Here is a 25326-nt window from a genome sequence, read left to right as displayed (position 1 = left end):
TATGACGATTTACTGAAAGAAACTTGTCAGGCAATTACATAAAATTATTCTTTAAAAACAGAAAAAGATAAAAAAATTCAAAGTTACCTGCTCTGATTGCTGATTTTTAGTGATTTACCTGTCCTAATTACCGTTGTATCATCTGTTGATTCAGAGGTGACATTTCCACTGTCCATCTACATGGGCTTTTGAACAGAACTTTATCCTGCTTTCAATTTTTCCAAGTACTTTCTGTTTTCAAGAACCTTTGCAACATCATGAATGACGTTTTCATTTCTCCATTTTCACACTTTCATTTTTCTGTTCATCATTTTCACATTTAGCCGATTACAAATTCTTGTTTGGATTTTCAATAGAAAATTGTCATAAGTGTGCCTAGGAACATGAAACTTGTCCAAATCCTTGGATTGAAAGCATCCTGGAAAATGATAATGGCAGTGTACTTTTAAAGACTGAAATGAATTTTAAACTATCAAGATTTCATTGGCCCTTTTCATGTATGCTCCTGACATGTGTATTGGTCAGAGGTGATGAATGAATTAATTCAAAGAAAGCAGTTTTTGAATAAATATGAAAGCATTTTATTCAGTAACAAATACAGCGTCTACTTTGACAGTACAATTTCTCAGCATTAATATCAAACTTGCCGGCAAAATGCCAGGGTATTTCCCATTTGAATATATTATGTTGAACAGATACCAAATGTGGGGATTACAACCCAAGTAATGCTAACTTTTGATGATAATTTCGCCATTTTTATTTTGAATGTGAACATAATTCCTTGTTCTTCTCCCCAAAGAATGTTGATATACACAGTATCCAGTTTGTCAACTCAGCCCCTATGGTTGTAAACTGCATTGTTATTGTTTAAAAGTGACTTCTGGTCCAGACTACAATTCAAATGTAAACAATAAAAATGCATTTTACACATTTGAAGGATAAGTTGACAGGCTAAATAGTGGGTGTTTCAACATTCCTTAGGAGTAGAATAAGAAGTTGCAATTGATTTATAAAATAAAAATGAAAAAAATCATCGAAAGTTAGCATTACTGGGGCTTTAACATTCAAATAACTTATGGTTCATTTGCATAATTAGGCATGCACTTCCTGTGTGTTCCATTGTTTAACTTCTGTTGGACAGTTTGGATATTTCTGCAATGCATCGTTGATCTGTGTGGCATCCACTAGTAAGGTCATAGGTCGATACTCTTTCTGTGACCTTTGACCTCCATCTGCTGGCTTCAACAACTCCAGAGCTTGTAAATGTTCAAATGCCTTAAAGAGGAGATATAACTTGAATTAATTTATATCTTCAGTTACAAAAAATTGTCTTTAAATTTCTTCTGACAAATTCCCTGAAAAAGATCATTTTTAATTTGCTTTATGATTTCAACTTATTTTTCAATAATCAACATTTCATGGAATGATGACTTCAAGACAGTAATATCTACTGTTCTAATTTAACAATCTATCAAAATCAAAGAAATCTTGCTAAAGTATACAGAGTTGTTTCAACTTTAACAAAATTTATGTTCATTCAAAGCAAACTTAATGTTTGCCAGAGGAGGTACAATATGCATAAACATGAGTTATTAACAGAATTATTAACAGTAGTAACAATAGCATTTCATAAAATGCACACACACATGAAAACTTCTTTAAACTAATGTACACTTACTTTCAGCACAACTGGTTTTTCATAGCACTGTATTGAATGGCCTTTCCTTTGAACAAATTTCTGATATTCTGTAAATAAACAGAGTAAGGTTTAGCGAATAAATAGTCGTAAATTCTTCATTTTTTGTTTTCTATAATTGGTGATTAGTTGCTATTATTTTTCTAGGAATGATTCATTTATTTATTTGTTTGTTGTCACTGATATCTTTCTGAAATTACTCACTTCACTTTCATCAGGAAACTCACAAAACTGACTGACTTCAAAAATATGTCAAAGAAATCTAGGATAACTGTACTTATTAGCGTCTTTTGACTGAGTTGAATTTTGTTGAATGTCTGTTATATGTCCGTAAGTTGAAAAGAAGTCAAACACTAATGTACAACACAGCTAGCAATAGTAAGTGTAGATTTCATATTTCAAAAAGTATGCATGTATTTGCAGATTATTGATAGTCATTGGACAAATGAATAGACCTTAAAGGAGAGTGATACTTAGGCCAAAGTAATTAAATTCTTTGTTTTGCATCCATTCTAATTGGAAAAGGTACACGTCTAAGCGGCTGAAAAACACACAAGAAAATTAACACAATGTAATTTGATTGCAGCAAATACAAAATTGTAACAAAATTTTAGTTCAGAAAAGCAAAGCGGTTATGTCCTAAAATTTCCTATTCAAATACACTGTGTGTGTTTTTGATGAAAACCTTCAAAACCTAGGCGGATGGGGATGCAAAACAAAGATTTAATTACTTTGGCCTTATTGATTTGGACAGTGTCTGCATTGAAAATTGGGTCTGAAATCAACTAACTGTGACCTGTCCACCCCTGGTTTGCAATGAACAGGTCCAAAATCACCCCTGATAACAATGGGTGAGGGCCAAACCATTGTGGTGAAAGTGACAACCTGATAACTGTTGGTGAGTGAAACTACTTGGAAGAAAGATGACTTTAACAAACCATTATAAACCATCTCAAAGTTGACAGGATCTCCATCATACAGAATAGTTAGTTGTTTCATTGCTATGATCAGACACAACTCAAGGACAGACACTCCTGCAAGGTGATACAAAATTGAAAAGAAAGTACTTAATCAAATTTTGTAGTGTTTTGTTTTCTTTCACAAAATATGTTGGTAAAAATCCAATGAAAGAGAACAACAAAATGTACTGGATCTTTGTCGGTGTGTCAATAAAGGTTCTGCATGAGTATGTTATATTGTAGTGTCACCCCACTATTATACAACTAGTGTCTCTTAAAGTGAGCAATTCAAAGGATCTTAGGTCAGAGGTCACCAAGGTTTTACACCAAAACCACAATGATCACATGATGGTCATCATTCTAATTGTCTAGTAGACAACTTTGTGGTACTATAGTTGTACAATAAAAGTGTCTACTGGAAAAAGCAAGCTGGAACAGGGACAACCTTCTCTGCTTTGATACTGATTTATGGACCACTGGTACAGTGAACAGAGCTACTCATCCTTGCAAACATAAAATTCAAAATAAAAAATATCATAGAATCTGAAAGATTGGACTATTTTACTCACCATGTAACATAGCAGCTTTGGAGTCCATTGTCAAGTATTGGCTGGATTCTAAAAAATCTGTACTCTCCAATTGGCAGTGGTCTGGTGTCAATTTACAAACTGGAAGAAGCTGCAACAATAACAAAATTATATCCATGAATGAACAAAACAATGGTCTATGAAGTCTTCTCTTACTCAAAACATACACCTATTTCAACATCACTGACATGATATGGAAATCTAATCAATATCAGCCACACAACTATTTTATGATTGCTGGATCTCTGTTGTACAGATGTTCACAACAAATGTAATTGCAATTATTAAAGTGGCCTGCAGACACCGACATTGCAAACTTCACAAAGCCTTGTGTCAGTGATACAATGCTGTACGCTGTAAATTTCACTGTTTGGCAAGTGTGCAAAAACAATTTGTCTTGTACTGACTCTATTTATTATATAAATGTCACTCACATTTTAATAGATATATTCTGGTTCTACACAGAGATTTTACCTTTTTTTAGCTCCCATATAATATGCATATGTATATATGCAAATGGGAGGTATTCGTATAAGGTGGAAAAATGTCGTCTGTATGTATGTATGTATGTATGTATGTATGTATGTATGTATGTCCGTCCACATCAAAAACTCCTAAACCGTAGCACCTACTGTCTTAGTATTTGGTGTACAGGTGCACCTAGGGGTGGAGATGTGAATTTGTTCAAATGAACATGTCAGTGCCAAAAATATGCAAATGAGGGGAAAAAAAGGAAAAATCCTGCAAATGGCTAAAACTCAGTAAGCAGTGGTCAGATTTGGTTGAAACTTGGTATGCAGATTTTTTTAGGTATTCTAAAGTATGTGTGCAAAAATTGGGATGAAATTTGCATGTTTGTATTTTTAGGGTATTTTTTTTCCGTTTTTAGTCAAAAAATCTTGTTCTCTGAAATCGCTCATCTGATTGCTATGAAACTTCATATTCATGTTCCTCAGAATGACCTCAGTCATGCTTGTGCAAATTGTATTGATATTGTCATATTTGTAATTTTGGGGCAATTTTCATAATTTTTGATAAAAAAATTTTTTATCCAAAAACTACTGATTTGATAGCTTTGATATTTGGTATACAGGTATCTAAGATTAATCCCAATATAATGTATTGAAGGTATGTTGAAACTGGCAATTTTTTTATTTTGGGCAATTTTTGCCTTTTTTTGGTCAAAAAATTTTTCTCCTAAAACGTGTGATCTGGTAGCTTTGATATCTAGTGTACAGGTTCCTAGGGTTTATGTTAATTTGATATATTTAAAATTAGGATGAAATCTGCAATTTTGTATTTTGGGGGGCAATTTTTCTCATTTTTGGTCAAAAAATTTGTTTCTCAAAATTTACCAGTCTGATTGCTTTGATATTTAGTAAACAGGTTCTTAGGGTTTTTGTTAATAAGATATATTGAAATTAAGTTGAAATCTGGAATTTTGAATTTTTGGGGCAACTTTGCGAAACTTTCAGTTTTACTGGGATATCTTTCATTTTGTATTTTTAAGATTTTTTTTGGTAATTTTATACCTACTGGAACTAAGAGTATATAATGTGGTGATTTAGTAAGCATTTGATATGGTAAACTGTATTTGGTGTTGAAATGCAGTAAAAAAATCCTGGCAGATTTTGAAAAAATTCCAAACAAATAAATAAAAAATTCAGCCAGAGAAGGTTTGACAAAACGAAAAGATGGGAGAGTGGGGAAAAAAGAATGTACAATGGATCGGATAAAAAAGATACTGTAATGTACCTCATCGATCTTCCAGACACCGTCCCTTATCAAATGGTCCACCCTGATGTATTTTTGTGCGCAATTAACCATGCAGTGTATTTTAGTTTAAGATGTCAAGTTAGGTAAGGATTTGAAGGGATGGTCAAGTTCACAGTTTAATTTTATCTCGTTTCATCATCCTTGTGTAATTGGTTAAGTTTGTAAGTTGTTCCAGATGTTGATTGCACCAGCTGTTCTGGAGAAAACAATGTTTACTTTTCCGTGTAGGGTTTCTGAGTTGATGATTATATGTTGAAATTTCTCCATGTATCTGGTGTATAGGCAAAGTGTAAACATTGGTTGCATGTTATGTATTTCAGTCTTTGTCAAATATTGTAAATGAAAAATCAAGAACAGTTTACTGTGTACTTGTAAAAGATAACATATTTGTCAATACATAAACTGCCTTGCAGATTGATTTTTTTAAAGATTATCACAGGAGTAGAAAAGGAAAAGAAACTAATCAACTAATCAAATTGCTGTAACATATTCACTCTCAGTGCCTGTATAGGTCTATACTTAACTATTTTATCATAACATTCAGCTGTTCGTTATCTCCATGAGCCAAGGCACACTTGGGGTCAATGTCATCACTCTGTGCCAGTCTGTGTATGTCAGTCTGTCTGTATATGTATGTCCATGTTTCATACAATTGTTGACTTGTTTTGATAACTATATGGGAGCGAACAGTGATGTTGTCACTATTTTTTAATTTTACTCACACAAGTATTCTATGCCATTTTGAGTGATTTCAACCAAAATGTCAACAAAATCTTTGACGTCAGATTGTCTTGCAAGGAAATTTACTTTATTAGATTACAATTTCAGAGGAAAACAAAAGGATATGACATCTCCATAATACTCTTACAGACTAGAACAAACTTGATCACTGGGATGGAGTCCCCTACCTTTAAAGGCCTTTATGGCAATCCCTTGGATCACCTTTGTTGTAGTCTGTAAGAGGATTATGGAGGTGTGATAGCCATTTTGTTTCCATTTAAATTGTAATCTCAGAGTTCGCGTTTACGCAAAAATCGTGCGTATTTACGCATTGAAATTGACTCTCTACGCTTTTTTCATTGTTATGTGTTTTCTATACGCAAAGGAAACACCGAAAGCACTCCCAAAGACTGTGCTTAGGCGACAACCAGACGAAATTCGTTGCAACACATTTCTGTCATCACTCATTTTGTGTGGAAAGTTTCGGATTCTCTGGGCATGTCTGAAAAATCGGCATCGTAGTTCACACGTTATCACGTTAGGCACATTATCATGTCAGCTGTGCCTATGAATTACTTTGCTAATTTTCAGGCAAGCGATAGTTTCTGAAACTTATGAAACAAAGTGAGTGATTGACAGAAATGTTGCGACAAATTATATAAATGCCAACCGTGCACGATCATCGCATCTCGCTGTTCCCAAATTTGATCAAGCACATATGCAGCATGGTGTCGGAGCAGACAAATCTGTTTTCTTTCAACTTTGCTCTACGAGTCAGTGAGAAAAAAGATTCATTGGTAGAGCTCGTCGGAATCCCGATAAATTCTGAACACTGCAGAAGTGTCTGGATAAGCTGCCATAACTCTAACTTTTGGGTTGCCCGATGTGTTTTGACGGTCGCATGTATACCCTTCGCTGTTACGTTTCAACATTGTTCAAGTTGTTTGTTAAACTGTTTTCATTAAAATAATGTTACATCGTACAATCCGAATATGTAGTGTAGGTTTATTCAACAGCACATTGTATTTTGCAGTCAGTTTTTTCATCAATCGAGTGCGGAAGTGAAATTACGCACTCAAATCCAGCCATTACGCAATTTTAGCAGACTTATGCGTATGCTGTACGCGATGAGAAAAAAGTGACCGCGAACACTGAATCTGGTGGGTAAACTTTCTGATGAGACAACTCAACGCCAACGCAGGCCTTTACACTTGTAACATTTTACTTGTAGATTTTGTATATAGCAGAGACGCATCCGTATAAACAAGTAACAAAGACATCCATATCACAGAGGTGTCCTGACAATACAGATGTCCTGATTATACGAGTATCCTGATTATAAAGGTGACCTGATTACAGAGGTTTCCTAAACACAGAGGTGTCCAAAAAGGACAGGTTTTAGGATACTATTGACTTTTCTCACCAGAAATGACTTCAAAGCTCTGATGTTTTTATCAGAGTGATAGAGTCTCTGCAAGACATCAACTGTCATTGTCTCCTCTGACAATTCCTGCAAAGAAAGAAAACAAAGAGATAATGTCAAGCCTTCCTCACCATTTCAAGTCCAATACTATCATCAAAAATGATATGCCTGCACAACTATTTGTCATTCAATGAAACAGGAAACAAATAAATACTCATTTTGTGAAAATTGCTTTTTGTTTTTGATAACAAAACCCACTGATGCCTTTTGAAAGTCATGTCTGCAGTGAGACTGTTCAATTGTGACAGTGCGTATGTCATGATTTCCACATTGTTAAATGCAGCAGTTATGTTATGTGCAGTAACTTATTTAACATTAACATGGTATACAGCTATCCTACTGGGATTCTTCTCAATACGATGACTCAGCAACATGAGATGATTTTTAGCACCTAATTGAAATTAAACATGATATGACCCTTTTCACTGATTGGTTTATGACATCACATGACTTGCTTCAATTAGTGTGCCTTCACTATGATTGGTTCATGACATCACATGACCTGCCTCCATGATGTGACCTTTCTTTATGATTTGTTCATAACAACACACAATTTCCATATGATGTGACACTCTTTTGCAATTGGCTCAAAATATCACATGACTTGCCTCCTTCATCTACCTCTTCTCTGTGATTGGTTCATGATATCACATGACTTACCTTCACATGTTGATTCCATTGCTGCATAAATTTTCTCTCTGGAATGTTTTTGGAAGACTAAGAATGTCAACAAAGACTTCTTTGTACTCTTCAAATGTAAGTGAACTGAAGATGTGAATTTGTCGATGTGAGAAACGTGATTTCACCCTCTTTTCAAGTAACTCAATGACATCCTGTAAGAAATCAAGCCAAAGTACTTTGTTGTATTTTTCAGAAATAAAGCAACAAATCAATAAATAGGACACAAAAGTTCAGTTGTCAAAACCTGTCATGTGATTTACTCCTTGAATATATGTGTCTTGCCTGGCTTTACCAAGCAAAGGTTGATCAGACCTTAACCCTTTTAAAACCATGGTTTGGTCTAAACTTATTGTTAACAATGGTGAGTGTGGACCTGTCTATGTGGAATTGGGGGTGAACAGGTTTAGTATTTTTAAAGATTCGTGATCTTCTCGACCAACGTACCACGGAGAAACTTGTTCATGCCTTCATTACATCACGTTTGGATTACTGCAACAGTCTTCTTTTTGGTCTTCCGAATTTTGAAATACGTAAACTCCAGGCTATTCAAAATTCAGCCGCCCGGCTTGTTAGCAGAAAGAAGAAAAGGGACCACATAACACCAGTACTACAAAATTTACATTGGCTTCCAGTCCAGAAACGAATTGATTTTAAAATTCTTTGTTTCACTTACAAAATTCTAACAGGCCAAGCCCCCGACTCCAGTCTAGTGGTGCGATCATTTTGCATCAGCCTGTTTGCAACACGGCTTTTTATGGCAATAGAGCCTTTCTGTATGTGCTCCCCATTTGTGGAATGCTTTACCATTTGAGATAAGGCTTGCTAATTCTTTTAACAATTTTAGAAGTCAGTTAAAACTTATCTTTTTAGATCATTTTATTCCTAGACACTTTTTAAAATTTTACCTTTTTGCATTTTATTGGTGTTTTCTCGTAATTTTTATTTATAATTTACCTCTTTTTTTAGTGTTGTGTAAAGCGCATTGAGATTTTTACAATGTAATGCGCTCTATAAGAAATAAATATTATTATTATTATTATTATTGTTGAGTTCACTCCTGTATCTCTGCACATCAAAGCAAGACAGATATCATTCTAATATGATGACGAGATCAGTTTTGTGAATATGTATGACATCACAGAGTGAGAGATGTTGAATGTGAAACAAGTGATATCATAAAATTATTGGTCTTCAAGGCTATGCCCACATTCCACATTGTATTCAAATGCCAAATACAATTGTATCAACAACTGTTTGTATTTAAGAACGTCCAACAATTTCTCTGCTGTTGTGACACCATTCTGACAAGTGTTACCAATAAAACTTTAAAATAAAAATAGCGTCAATGACACTGTAGCTCCCATCCTGGACTATTTAGTGTTTGTTCTCTGGTCAGATATTTGAACATGTGTGAAAGGGATAAAGTGCATGAAGTGAAAATACTTAAATGAAATGTACTGGAGACAGTGAAATATGTTTAATGTAATTATTCAGAATATAAAATGGAAAAAATACAGAATGAGATATATCCAATACTGTGATACAACCATTAACTCAACAAGTCATTTACAATGACATAGTCCCCACTTGTAATAGTATTAGTCTTGATGAGGCAGGAAAATATGGTCATTAAGAAGTATCACTGGAGTGTATATGTTGAGATCTATGGGCACATAGGTCTATGTCGTTGTTCCCAATTTGAAACACATGTGGCATGTCTAAGTTATGGTTCTAAATCGGGAAAAAAGATCAGACCTCGAGCAGTATTGGCCAGCCAAGAAATACATATGCGCATTATAAATGAGGTACAAGATGTGACATCTTAAGGTCTAATATCCTATCAAAATTGGAGGGTATAGAACTTGTGGTTACTGAAATATGCATATATATGTATAATCAAGGTCAAAGGTCATCGAGGTCACATGACATTTTGAAAAAAAAAATTATATTGCTAATTAATCCCTATATGCCAAAAAATCAGATCTCTAGCTCTATTCGCTTGCCCAGAATTAGATGTGTACATAATTAATGAGGTAAAGCGTGTGTTGTCATAAGGTCTCCCATCCTACTAAATACAAAGGACATAACACTTATTTATTGACATAAACATATATTTTAGGTAAAAGGTCATCGAGGTCACATGACATTTGGTCAATAATTTCTCTCCTATAGTTATCCCTATATACCAAAAATCAGACATCCAGCTCTATTGGCTCGCTCAGAATGAGATATGTGCATAATTATTAAGGTACAGTATGTGGCGTCATAAGGTGTCCAATCATACCAAACATGAAGGGTGTAGCACTTGTGGTTACCGAGTTATGGAAAATATGTATATTTGAGGTCAAAGGTCACCAAGTCACTTGACATTTTGTCAAAAAAATTGTTTTGCTAAGTTATCCCTACATACCAAAAATCAGACCTCTAGCTCAATTGGCTCGCTCAAAATTAGATATATGCATAATTAATGAGGTACAATATGTTGCGTCATAAGGTGTCCCATCATACCATACATGAAGGCTGTAGCACTTGTGGTTACTGAGTTATGGACAAATATGTATATTTGAGGTCAAAGGTCACCGAGGTCACGTGACATTTTGTCAAAAAAATTGTTTTGCTAAGTTATCCCTATATACCAAACATCAGACCTCTAGCTCTATTGGCTCGCTCAAAATTAGATATGTGCATAATTAATGAGGTACAATATGTGGCGTCATAAGGTGTCCCATCATACCATACATGAAGGCTGTAGCACTTGTGGTTACTGAGTTATGGACAAATATGTATATTTGAGGTCAAAGGTCACCGAGGTCACGTGACATTTTGTCAAAAAAATTGTTTTGCTAAGTTATCCCTATATACCAAAAATCAGACCTCTAGCTCTATTGGCTCGCTCAAAATTAGATATGCACATAATTAATGAGGTACAATATGTTGCGTCATAAGGTGTCCCATCATACCATACATGAAGGCTGTAGCACTTGTGGTTACTGAGTTATGGACAAATATGTATATTTGAGATCAAAGGTCATCAAGGTCACATGACATTTTGTCAAAATATCCGAGATATATGCGTGAACGGATGGACTTACGGATGGACGAACAGACGGACATGACCCAATCTATAAGCTCACTGGACTTCATCTGTGGGGACTAAAAATTGTGTCACTGCATCCTTTTTGCAATATGAATACGATGAGAAACTAAATTTTTATTTTTCGTGGCCTTATACATGGGAGTCTATGGAGATCTGCCTTATACATGGGAGTCTATGGACATGTAAACTAAAAATATGCAAATTTCACCACGATTTGCCCAAATTTGGGAAAGGTCACTCCTGTGCACTTCCATACCAAGTTTCAAATCAATCGGACTTGTGGTTTCAGAGCAGGAGATTTTTTGACCAAAAATGGGAGAAAATTACAAAAAATTCATGAAAAATAGCAAGTCCAAGATACTGACCCAAGATGTGCACAATCATTTCATGTCAGCCCAAAGTACTTACATGCTAATTTTTCATGTAATCTGCTCAGTGGTTATTGAGTTTTTTCAATTTTGACTGTTTTTACATTTTTTCACTTAATTTGCATATTTTTGGCAATGACATCTTCATTTGAACAAAATCTCATCTACAGCCCATCATCCATGTACACACCAAATATCAAGATGAAATGTACAGCGGTTTTGGAGTTTTTGATGTTGACGGACAGACATACAGACATACAGACATACAGACATACAGACATACAGACGTACAGACATACAGACATACATACATACAGACATTTCCCTAGCCTATAAGAATAGCTTCCATTGCCATATATACATATGGCTATGGGAGCTAAAAAAAGTATATCAGTGTTTTATGACAAATTTTTGAAATGATCATCTCACTAAAATGTCCAATAAAGGTATACCGGTATTTTGAAACCTTTACAATCCTATTAAAACATGAAATCTTTAATAAGAGTGACTTACCAGTCTGCATGTGAGTCCACTGACTGCAATGGGTGTCTGATCTGACTGGGCGATATAAAACTTTATCAGAGTGACTTACAAGTCTACAAGTGAGTCCAATGACAGCAATGGGTGTCTGAGCTGACTGGGCGATATCAAACTTTATCAGAGTGACTTACCAGTCTACAAGTGAGTCAGATGACAGCAATGGGTGTCTGAGCTGACTGGGCGATATCAAACTTTATCAGAGTGACTTACCAGCCTATAAGTGAGTCCAATGACTGCAATGGGTGTCTGAGCTGACTGGATGATATCAAACTTTATCGGAGTGACTTACCAGTCTACAAGTGAGTCCGATAACAGCAATGGGTGTCTGGGCTGACTGGGAGATATCAAACAGATTGTACAACAATGTCTGGTTTTTATGATGTGCAAACAGATCAAATTCATCCAACACAAAAAGGATTGGCTGCGATGTCTTGTCACCTGCAACACAGAAAAATCATTCAAATTTGGTGAAAATTGAAATGAAGCCGTTGAAATTACTAGCATGCAAATGCCTTAGTGTTACATATGTGACCAATTTGATCACAAAATGATTTCACTGGCAAAGATGAATCCCTGCATAGTGACAAGGGAAATAATTTAGCAACATTACTATGGTCAAATGTTTTTTATTACAATTAGCGGCAATATTTGGTGTATTTTTCCTCATTTTATTTCTATCTCAGATAGTTATCCTAAAATTACAAATGAACAAATTGCATCACAATTTCAACAAATTAACGTCAGGGAAAAACTGGTCTGTGACATTTACACTTACAGATGTGTCTGTTCTTGAGTTGTGGTGCTGTACTCATGAATATTCATACCAACTTAGAATATGCAGAAATCACTGTTGATTGTGTCAAGCATCAAAGCAGAATCTTACATATTGAATCCTACACTGGCGCTGAGCTGGAAACAAACTATTGCTGGGCACAGTAACAAAATTGAATTTTAGTTTCCCTTTTCAAATCCATGAGAGATTTATATGGTCAAATCTGTACTCAACTGAAGGAGAGGTGATTATCAGACATCACAAAGAGACAACTACTACTGACCACTTTTCAATGCCTCCAGAAGAAACGCCAGTGTTGCTGCAAATGAACCCTGTGAAATTATAAAATGAAAGATTTCAGAAACGATGTACATAACAAGTATGCAGGTGGCAGCCCAGGTGGGGTTGTGTACGTGTGGGAGGGGAGGGGAGAAAGGGTGAAAAATGTCTACTGGATATGGAACAGTCTGAAGTTAGACAAATAAGATAACATAAAATACTGTTTCTCTACAGAAGATGTCACATGATCACTCTGCCTTTGATCATTTGTCTTCATTATACGTTGTCTAAAATTATGCTACTGTCAATGCACACATGTATACTGGTACCACTATACATATACAGACATGTATACAGCTACCACCATACAATACCAGTACCACTGTACATGTATACTGGTACCACTGTACAATATCAGTACCACTGTACATGTATACTGGTACCACTATACAATTCCAGTACCACTGTACATGTATACTGGTACCACTATACAATATCAGTACCATTGTACATGTATACTGGTACCACTATACAATACCAGTACCACTGGACATGTATACTGGTACCACTATACAATACCAGTACCACTGTACATGTATAATGGTACCACTATACAATACCAGTACCACTGTACATGTATACTGGTACCACCATACAATACCAGTACCACTGTACATGTATACTGGTACCACTATACAATACCAGTACCACTGTACATGTATACTGGTACCACTATACAATACCAGTACCACTGTACATGTATACTGGTACCACTATACAATACCAGTACCACTGGACATGTATACTGGTACCACTATACGATACCAGTACCACTGTACATGTATACTGGTACCACTATACAATACCAGTACCACTGTACATGTATACTGGTACCACTATACAATACCAGTACCACTGTACATGTATACTGGTACCACTATACAATACCAGTACCACTGTACATGTATACTGGTACCACTATACAATACCAGTACCACTGTACATGTATACTGGTACCACTATACAATACCAGTACCACTGTACATGTATAATGGTACCACCATACAATACCAGTACCACTGTACATATATACTGGTACCACTATACAATACCAGTACCACTGTACATGTATACTGGTACCACTATACAATACCAGTACCACTGTACATGTATACTGGTACCACTATACAATACCAGTACCACTGTACATGTATACTGGTACCACTATACAATACCAGTACCACTGTACATGTATACTGGTACCACTATACAATACCAGTACCACTGTACATGTATACTGGTACCACTATACAATACCAGTACCACCATACATATATACTGGTACCACTATACAAGCATAATAACTCTTATTCTGCCAGACCTAATCACACAGATATAATGTGAGGCTGTCAATATAATGTTGAAATTTTAAACAAATTTTCAGTACATTGTAAACTTATTTGATACACCGAATGGAACATAAGGTTCATTCTACCTGCATGGCAACACAATTTATAATTTTTGTCTTTGACCTAAGTCCAGTAACCTCAGCAATGCTATCACTTACAAAGACTTTATCTCCAAGGGTATTTTCCAGTTGTAGCTGTCTTGTAATTTCCTTGAGAGCAATCCTATCATCTGTCTGAAGTAAACCATTCAAGTTGACTTGTAATAAATTCTCCTTGGCTATTTTGTCTGATTTCACTTCATCCAGTACACTCTGTAACAGCTACAAGCAAATCAAATCCATATCATTCACTAGATTTCTGTAAGTCAGTACTCTTTACACCACTACATTCCATTATATGGACTGAACCATTATGTTACAAACAAAACAATCAAACCATTACATTCATGGGAATGGATTAAATTTCTCAATTTAAATTAATAACAAATAGTTAAATTTATTGAATTCAAAGTAGATTTTATTCTTGAAATAAAATCCAAGTGAATAATTTATTCATTGCAATATTACATTTTACAGACTATGTTGACACTGGTATTTTACTCAGAAGAAACAGCTTGTTGTAGAGGGCGCACTAGTCACAACATCACTTCATGTCACTCTGTTCATGCAAAGCAAAGCAAACTCTAGAAAAATCATTTTACCAATACAATTTGGAATAAACCCTTTAGTTTACTGTTCACAGTTGGATAAACATACAGACCACTGGGAAGACAAAACTAAATTTATTGTTGATCACCAGTTGTGTTAAGCCAGAGGTAATAATGTAAGGAACTCAATTTTTTTTATTCTGGCTGATTAATTTGACATTTTTCACTCAAAATAGGTGAAATGTTTAATAATACTGTCATTCATGTATTTTTTGTTTAAGGTAGAACGCACCTCGGGGACAGACATTCGGACTCTCAAACTTTTACAATTCTCTTCTGATATACCTCTTGTGGGGATTCATTTTAAAGCTCTCAGTGTAAAAAAACTTTTTACCGGCTTAGTTTTTCGAAATTCCAAAATTTTTATCTTTCTCATAGAGTTAACACATGGATGGCGGCCATTTTGCATTTCAAATATCGGTAAATCTTGGGTTATTTGTTTCTCTAGTACCAAAATTTGCACGGTGACCCCCGATTTTTATTCTTGATTTTGAAAAAGAATGGTTGAAAAATTTCTTAAGGAAAGTTTGAGCAAAACTTTAAGTCTTTCACTTTCGAGGCGCATAATATCTTTATCACAAATATTTTCTTGTTTGCCCTTACAATATCAATATTGTTATTGGGTGGTAAGCTGGTGAAAAACATATCAACAGATAACATCTTAGAATTCTAAACTTCAATTTGCAAAGTTTCTTATAGAACCCCTGAATCAGAACATCCCCCCCCCACCATTAATTTTCAACCAGAGGATGACATTTCCCCCCCCCCCCCCTTTTGGAGAGCAACAGTGAGATAACATTGATGGTGAACCAACCATAATGTGATAATGAACATATTAGTAAACTTTTCTAAATGTGCAAATGTCTATCACTTTGCCCAGAACTATTGTCAAAAGCAGTCTAAATATCAGGAGTATTTTCCTGATTTGGAGGGAGGGGGGGTATTTTCTCCCATTTTGTCTGCTGAATGCTACTGTCTTTGGTCTACTGAAAAGAAATTATTCCCATCTTACCATTGTTTTACCACTGCCTCTGGACCAATCACTAAAGCTGAGTTGCTTTCCCCCATGGAAACACACCTTCTCATAAGATCTAAAAGATGTCTAAAATGAAACAAAACTTACAGTTTCATCAGATCTTTTCATCAATTTGCAAAAATGTGTGCATAATAGTTCTAGTCCTTTTATCATAAAAGCACTGCGGCCCTACTAATTACTGCCCGTGACTGCCCGTAGCTGCCTGAGGACTGCCCAAGAACTGACTGAGGACTGCCAGAGTAAAAAGTAGTTCAAATTTCACCAATTTTAACACTAAGCCAATAGGTTCAACTTATATCATGCCAGGCTAACCAAAATATCATTGATTTGGCGTTCACCTGATGTTTTCTCTAGTGGTTTTGGAACTCAGAAGATGCTGGATTGTCGACTAGAAAGACGTCCCCAGCTTGCTTGTGAGATCATACCATTGATTGTGAGATCATACCATTGATTGTGAGATCATACCATACAGTGCAAGGGGTGTTAGGCTGTCCAGAAAAATGCGTGTGGCTAGAATATCATACAACCTCTTGCACTGAATGATATGATCTCACTATCAATAGGCATTTTCGTCACGTGACTCACTGTGTAGAAAGCACCGGACTGAGCTGAAATTTCAAGTTTATTTCCTTGTATTAAAAAAACAGAATCTCGTATTTGAAATCTATCAAAACAGTATTCTTTAATGATTATTCAAGATTATACTCACAAAATTTTGATCCAAAACAAAAATGGTAAAGTTTATCGCTGGCGAGTAAAAGCGATCGATGCACTTCAAATGCGGTGACTCGCACTGTGACCCCAACTTTCTGTTTACACGATAAATGATATCTCGCGTCTGATTGGTCGGCGCCAAAAAGGGTAGGCTATACTATTCTGTAGTGGGGTTAGACAGCTAGATTAGCGTTCGCCCTTCAAGTTGATGGGTGCAACGTCAAAATCCGACGAAAAATGACAAAGTTACGTAAAATCAATGTTTTGCCCGCAAATCTTACCTGAAACATATAATTTTACAAAATCATTGTACCTCATAGTAGTTTTATGGTTTAATCAGCTATGTAATTGTGTAGTTTGAAAACTCATTTGTGTCCTTGCGTGAAAGCTACGGACACTTTCTTGCCATGGTGCGGTCAACTTCTGGGCATAGCGCCAGCCAGTGGCAGAAAGCTGCACCTTTGACTTTGCTGGATTGTGACGGATGACGGAAAGCAAAGTCGATTTCTCGTTGAAACCAGCACGTTTTGACAGAAAATGTCACAAGCATAAATCAGAATACCTTGATTATTAAAAAGTGAGCATTTAATGTGTTTCAAGCTAAAGTAATAGTTTTAATGTGACTTTTATTGATGTGACAGGATGTGTTTACCTCTGAGTTTATGACCTGACGGTGACCTAGTTTCATCTGCATTGTAAGAATTTCGGGTTTAACTTCAAAGGTGCAGAAATTTAAGGAATTAGAGGTGATTTTGAGTCGTACAGAATGTAATTCATTTCTTTCAATGTTTAAGTAAAATTTAGATATTTTTAAAAATAAATTTCTAGTACTCCATAAAACAAGTCATCGTTGATGACACAGTCCCCACTTGTTAATGGGTATTTTGATTACAGGTCCTCAGAGAGGATAGAGTCCTCTTCATTAGGTCTGTGATAAAAATACTTTTGAATGAATTCGCTTGATACATGTCTGAGTTATGGTTCAGGACATGAAAAATCGTAACAAAATGGTCGCACAGTGGCCATATTGGATCGCATCACAAAACAAATTGATGTGCATAGCTATGACATAGGTCAATGTCCTTGTACCAACTTTGAATAAAATCGGTTGAGATATGCCTGAGTTATGGCTCTGTACATGAAAAAATCGTAATAAAAATGGCCGCACAGCGGCCATTTTGGATCGTATCACAAAACAAATTGCCGTGCACAGCTATGACATTTGTCAATAAGCTTGTACCAACTTTGAATAAAATCGGTTGAAACGTGCCTGAGTAATGGCTCTTTACATGAAAAAATCGTAATAAAATGGCCGCCTGGCGGCCATATTGGATTGTATCACAAAACAAATTGACGTGCATATCTATGACATTGGTCAATGTCCTTGAACCAACTCTGAATAAAATCGGTCGAAACATGCCTGAGTAATGGCTCTGTACATGAAAAAATCGTAATAAAATGGCCGCCTGGCGGCCATATTGGATCGTATCACAAAACAAATTGACGTGCACAGCTATGACATTGGTCGATGTCCTTGTACCAACTTTGAATAAAATCGGTTGGAACATGCCTGAGTTATGGCTCTGTACATGAAAAAATCGTAATAAAATGGCCGCCTGGCGGCCATATTGGATCGTATCACAAAACAAATTGACGTGCATATCTATGACATTGGTCGATGTCCTTGTACCAACTTTGAATAAAATCGGTTGGAACATGCCTGAGTTATGGCTCTGTACATGAAAAAATCGTAATAAAATGGCCGCCTGGCGGCCATATTGGATCGTATCACAAAACAAATTGACGTGCATCTGTATGACATATGAAGTAATCCTTGTACCAAGTTTGAATGAAATCGCTCCAGGCATCTCAGAGATATCTGCGTGAACGGACGGACGGACGGACGCACGCACGGACGCACGCACGCACGGACATGACCAAACCTATAAGTCCCCCCGGACGGTGTCCGTGGGGACTAAAAATGTTTCATTTCATTGTAAAAATATTGATTTTGCAAAAGGAATTTGTGGATTTTAATCAGATGTGGTTAAGGCTTTTCGTTTTGTTTTTATCATATTCTTTAAAAGTTTCACGGACGTCTGATAACTGTATCTTAAGAATACTTCCGTCGGTAATAAGTTTGGCAATTGCAAAGGAAGTCATACTTATAACTGGAATAACTGGGCGTAGTCATTATTTGTTCCATGTTTGTCAGAAATCAATGAATTTATTAGATGTGAGTAGTGTATAAAATGCAACTACATATTCATGATGGAGTAATGGGCAATGAAAATTGCTTTAATAGAATATACATTATCCAGGCTTGACACGCACTTTGAAGGAAAACCGCATGTTATTGTATGTCTCAAATTGACTGTTACATTTAAAATACAAAAAGGTGTCTTCAGGCGTTGCCATGGCAATAGGATACTTCATGTGTGACATTCATCCAGGGAAATTTGCTTTCCAATCGGATTATCCACAGTTTAAAAATCAAACACTACTTTGAGTAATATGCTAATAAAAAAAACACATAATTGTTTATATTATTAATGATATTGTTGATTTGGAAATTGTGCAGTTGCCATGGTTACTGCAACATATTTTTCTTTTAATTAACCCCAAACTCAATAGCATTATTCTGTGGACCATGACAATGTCACACACTTTCATTTGATATTATCAACATGTAAGAGTATAAAAACATGCAATTATTGTCTTTTGTTTTTATTGCCAAGACTCATTACCATGGAAACAGGTGACTTTTGCAAAAAAATGGTACCACACCGAAGAACTTATCACAGTCTCTAGACTGTCCAAATTTCAAGTGATTTGCTTCGTCAATGCAGAGATATTTGAATTTTTAAGTAGAAATTCCTTCATAATAGGTGCTAATTGGGGTCATTTCAAATAATACATTACAATAGGATCCTATGGTGCTCTCTTTTCAAATCAATCGATCAAATTTTGGAAACATTTTTTCTTCTAATTTCCATAATTCTAGTCCCGATTTTGACGAAACAAAAAGATTTCTGCTTGTTACAGTACTACCTATCTGGCTGTAACTGTTTTAGAGGCTGTATCACACTAGATAATTTTGGCTGAAAATCCCTACTTTCAAGCTGGTGACGTCCTCCAAATCTGGTGTCTTCTGAGTTCCAAAACCGCCCGAGAAAACATCAGGTTAACACCAAATCAATTATATTTATGGTTGGCTGGGCATGATATAAGTTGAACCTATTGGCTTAGTGTTAAAATTGGCAAAATTAAAAATGGCCTACTTTTTCCTCGGGCAGTCACGGGCACTAGTATTAGTAGGACCCAAAAGCAATGAAGATGACAGTGTTGAGTTATTAAACTAGTATGATCTGAACCCAAACTCAGAGGTTTTTCAAGTATTGTAGTTGAAAGGATGTACACAAATAAAAAATCTAAAACGATTTTATTAAGTAATATAAATTTCATAATTACGGATCACTTCAGTCACGCCTAACAAGAATGTGTCTAGGTTATGCAGTTCTGTAGCAAACAACTTTCCGTTACGACTCTGAGTGGTGGGAAAAGTGGGCCTTTCCTCACCACCTAAACATCGCCGGGAAAGGTATGGGCTGCAGCACGTTTGTGGAGGGACCGTGGCTGCAGGCAGGGTGAGCTGTGGAATGAAATACTGTGGGGCGAGTCAAAATGTCGATGGATGGATCGACCCATGGCAATGGCCAGGCTGGCCACATCCATCGTTTGATTTTGAATAAACGTACAAGTAAATCACAAAGATAAGACACAACAAAATACGAACCTCCTCTGGCTGTCAAGGCCATACACTTGCGTTTGAACGGACTTCTGAGAAAGTCTCTCTCTCAAAATCCGCTGGACTTCACGAAGACACTCATCTTCAGCAAGTTTGACGATGGACTTCCTCCGCAACATGACGAACTCTCCAGACGATTGGCTAAGTTGAACACCTTATGTAGCAAGTCGGAATATTTTGTAAGTATTATAAAAAGTATCATATATCCAAAAGTTCTTCACCAATCTTAAAAATAGTAGTGCCACAGGTACAATTCATAACTGTACCATGTACGGATACGCATACGGTGTTCTCAAGAAATTCAACGAGGCCGCCATGCCATCGTACACCCGTCTGAAGTTATTCCTAGTCTCGAATTCGTCCGTAAAAATTGTTGGTGACCTATTTTAAAACTCTTTGTAAACGCACGAAAACATGATAGCAAATATTTCAATTTTGAATTTTCAATGAACGTAAGAATGATTTCAGCTACATTACTTTCATTTTTCATATTTCTTTTTAATTCTTGAGCGTTCCGTGGTTTGCAAGCGCCGCACAGCCAGCCCGTGGGTTCAGCAACTTCAGTCTGGCGCCCTCTTAAGTTATATTTTGGGAGATGTCAGTAAGACGTCTAAACGGATTCAATTAATGTCACGTCATTCAAGGCAAATAAATAATTTTCCAAGTTAAAGGAATAACAAGAGGATCAAAATAACAATAGGGTCATCTTGAACCACTGTTTAATAGTGGTGGTACAAGCACAGACATATTCTGGTTTTTGCCAATCACGTGCTCTGCGGTGAGTACAAGTATCTGACAAACTTTTCAGCAGTGTTTTGTAATGAGTATTACTCATCAGTGTCATTTCAGCATGACTTTGCTGAATTTCCACATTCTATGCTACAACAATCTACATCAAAATTGGACATGCAACGCTTTTTAAACATAATTTCCTATATTTTATGAAATTCAACAACTTACATAAAATTTTAACATTGTTTTCAATGACAAATAGACATTACCAAAATTAAATGGAAACTGCTATCCGTATCTGTATGACAGGCAACATCAATTAAGATTTCATAGCAAAAGCTATGTTTCAATGAATATTCAATCTTGTCTGCCTGCAAGCAGTTGAGGATGTGAACATGTCACCAGTACTGCAATAATGTTTCTAAATTCAAGTAATAAACAGTAACATTAAATTCATGAAAAAGCCAAAAAAGAGCAACTTTTTCCCTTTTGACACCTGTGTTAGTGCGCCCTCTATCAAGCAATTGTGGTTCATGGTCACTTTCTACCAGTTGCCTCTTTCATTGAGGTGCTTTACCTATCTGCTCCTGTATCATGCAATCATGTAATTCATTTCCTATTGTGACAAATTGTAAAACACTGTTTTTGGTTTTTTTTCATATTTTTTACTGCTACTTATATTCCTGTTCTCTTGACTTTGTTTTCCTCTGTTGACCATATAGGAAGTCCCAAGTACTTGCTACTTTACTGACAAAGAATTGTCTGTTGTGTGTTTGTTGAAAGCAAGTAAAAGTATGGAAGCCATATTTATTGAGTCAAACACAGATATCTTGATGACAACCCTAGCAGTGAAGTCTAATAAAAGATATCTTGAGAAACCTAGCGGAAAAAGTCCTGGTATCAGCTAGATTTTAATAGCGTGTCTGATCACAGTCATCACAGAATCGTCAGGACAATTCTCTGAATATGGGAAAAGTTTATCCAATGTTGAAATCATGTGAAGGAAAATGCTTTTTTAGCTTCTGAAAGAGCAAATTTCTTTTACTTTTTGTTGATCTTTTTGTCTATTGGCAAATTGTCTTAAGAGTTTCAGCACTGATGTACTATCAGCAAATAGAAACAAAAGAAATGTAATTTAGACCACTATATTGTCTTCAGGTTTTTGTCTCATTTATCAGCCACTGTTTCTAAGTTTACTTCCCACAGCAAACGTAACACCCATTACTCAGCTTATCAACACTGACTGTATTGATATGTCTAGTGACTGTGTCAGTGTGTTCTGCATTGCTAACATTTCTAATAATATTCAGATCCGTACTTGAATTCATTTGTCAACCCTAAACATGCACTTCCCACACTGACCAACCAAGTATTGGGTATTTCAAAATGCTGTATGAGGTTGACCAAGAAACTGTACATTCTTGATGCATGAAAAAAAATACTGAAAAACGGCAAAAAGTTTAATGTACTATAGCTCTAACCAAAACATGGACTTAGGTAAGTGAGTGTTTTTTTTAAAAAAAAATGAAAACAATGAAAGTAGTGATGTATTTGATAAATCCTTTAATACTCACAGATACGCAATTCAAATCTACAGCTCTACTATCAGAACAAAGTTAAAACAAAAATAACAAAAAAACTCTCTTTAAACTTACAAACCAGACATCACATCATTTTTGATTCCGTAAAAAAGAGAAAACTAAAACTGAGAAAAGATCTCGATCATGCTGATTGTCCTGTCTGTACATTGGAAGCTTTACTTTCAAACTTTACAATGAGCATGCTCAGACGACCCAGGGTTGCCTGACTATGTAAAATCTCATAAAACTTTTCTGAGCATGCTCTGTGGGAGCGAGTGCCTCCCACACTGCACATGCTCACTGTTATACCCTGTTGCCATTGACAACAAATACCCTGGACCATCCAATATGACTGATTTTTTTTTTCATTCTACTGGCTATGTAACGGGCTCTACTGATCCTTGAAATTTTTCACCATAGCAGATTTTACAGCGTAAAATATGCAAGCTTGGCACACATTTTGTATCAACATTCAAAATATTCTCAAACTCAAAAATGATGCGATGTCAGAGGTATAACTACTGCTAATCCAGGTCATGTCCCCCTCCAACACCCCTAAAAATGAGTAAAGTGACCCGCTTTGTTTTTATACCCAGACTTAAAATCTCACTAAAAAGGGGTGGTGGTGGGGAACTTTCGAGGGGTTTTTCGCAGAACCTGGCTTTTTTCCCTACGTAATAAAAAATACTTTTCTTCAAGTCATTTTTATATAATTCTGTTGAAGTAGCGTGATGTTGATATTACGTACACATCACTGCTCTAGTAGTATGGCAAAGTTGAAAACGTGGTTGGACAATTTCATGATACGCAAAGTCTTAGCCCTCACAGATGAAGCAACTGATTATCATACAAATAGTTTTGTGGTTTTACATAAGAAAAAGTCTTTTATGTGAAGTAGAGAGAAAAAACTTCACTGAGTGGCTGCAAGAAGTGAACTGTAATTTGAAATTTTACATTTCTTAATTTTGTTTGCTGAGAAATGTCACATACATTATAGTCTCATCTTGGTTACCATGTAAATTACAATCTGAACTACATGATTTATGAGCTGTGTTCAAGTCCTCCTTTCAGGCCCCCTAGCCGAACTTTAAATTACAAAGAACCCCCGGCTTACCCTGCCATGTATATACCCCCTAGTTTACTTTACAATCAATAACATTCTTAATTGAGTTGTCTACTTTGTCCCATTGTATCACGAACTCTTGTTTGGTTGTTCCTACCTCGTTTTATACCATACCACTAAAACAGCAATTCATAGTATAATTAATCTTACAATACAAAAAAAACCTAGAGATTTTTTTTTTCTCAAAGACTTTTAGACTCTGGGGCCATCAAGAGTGCTTGCAGTTCTGGTGCCAATAAAACACAGTGATGGAGTATGGTCAAGTCATTCACTATGCATCAGTCAACTGTCAGTAAGTATCAGAGTTGACCATGCAACAATACTGGTGTTTGCGAGGTGCTCACATACCATACGCACATCATTTTCAGTGCAAGTGCTTTGTATTGTGTACATACACAACTAATTAATATTCCATTATCAGACATTTTTTCATTTTAAAAAATAACCTACCTCCAGGAATAACACTTTCACTTCAATATAATGTATCCGAAACATGCCCTTTTTATCAATGCTGGTTTTTCTACTCACAAAATCATCAGATTTTTTCGCAAGGTTTATGGGACTTTGCTACTTGAAATCCTTCCATAATGTGCTCAAAACAGAAGTTGATAATTTTTGACCCTCAAATTTTGAAATCAAAATATATGTCCTGATTTTCCTTTTATCCAACCATCTTCATGAATCTGGTGAAAAAGATAGAGAAAATAAGCTAAATGTTGACATAAGGTTGGCAATTAGAATTGATAGCCATCAGGCAAAGTATACACAGAGCTGTATTGTTTGTTATAAAGTTAGGGGGTTTTCATCTCACTTCAGTCCACAGAGTCACTTCACAAAGTTCAGCAGGAACTTAGAAGCCAAGTAAATGTAGAAGTTTAGGGAACGAGCATTATTTACAACAGAGATGGAGGGCAGAAGAGAAAATGAGGGGGGGCAATGAAAAACAGGGTATGGGGGCCTAGAAAAATAAGGAGCGCAATTATATAAGGGGACCCCTCCCACTTTTCACTCAATGTATATCATACTGATAAAACACTCTGGAAAGGGCAGAAAACAATTCTTTCATAAACCAGTTTTGTGAAGTTATCCAATGAAACAGCACAATTGGGAATTTCAAAAACATGGCGACCCCATCACCAGTAAATCCAAATGTTAACCAGGAATATTATGTGGCTCTTGTGGTTGTAAAAGCACAGATTACACAAAGCAGGTAAACATACAAAGCTATGTATTCCTGTAGTGTTTGTGGAAGGGATGGAC

General features: G+C 35.9%; 2 long non-coding RNA genes and 1 pseudogene across 2 annotated transcripts in view; all 3 read right to left on the bottom strand.

Annotated features, from left to right (window-relative positions):
* The window catches only part of LOC139124035 (uncharacterized), a 104505-nt gene that overhangs the window by 44490 nt on the left and 34689 nt on the right, over positions 1-25326 (bottom strand). The gene's annotated exons all lie outside the window — the stretch shown is intronic.
* Positions 587-21136, bottom strand: LOC139124027 (origin recognition complex subunit 4-like; annotated as a pseudogene).
* Positions 22912-25326, bottom strand: part of LOC139124038 (uncharacterized) — a 30532-nt gene continuing 28117 nt past the window's right edge. Inside the window, exon 3 of the long non-coding RNA XR_011549842.1 lies at positions 22912-24749. This is a non-coding gene — a long non-coding RNA (uncharacterized lncRNA). The remainder of the gene's footprint in view (positions 24750-25326) is intronic.

This window comes from Ptychodera flava, assembly GCF_041260155.1.
Source record: "Ptychodera flava strain L36383 chromosome 23 unlocalized genomic scaffold, AS_Pfla_20210202 Scaffold_23__1_contigs__length_28996876_pilon, whole genome shotgun sequence".
Lineage (NCBI taxonomy): Eukaryota > Metazoa > Hemichordata > Enteropneusta > Ptychoderidae > Ptychodera > Ptychodera flava.
This window is presented reverse-complemented; position numbering and strand designations above follow the sequence as displayed.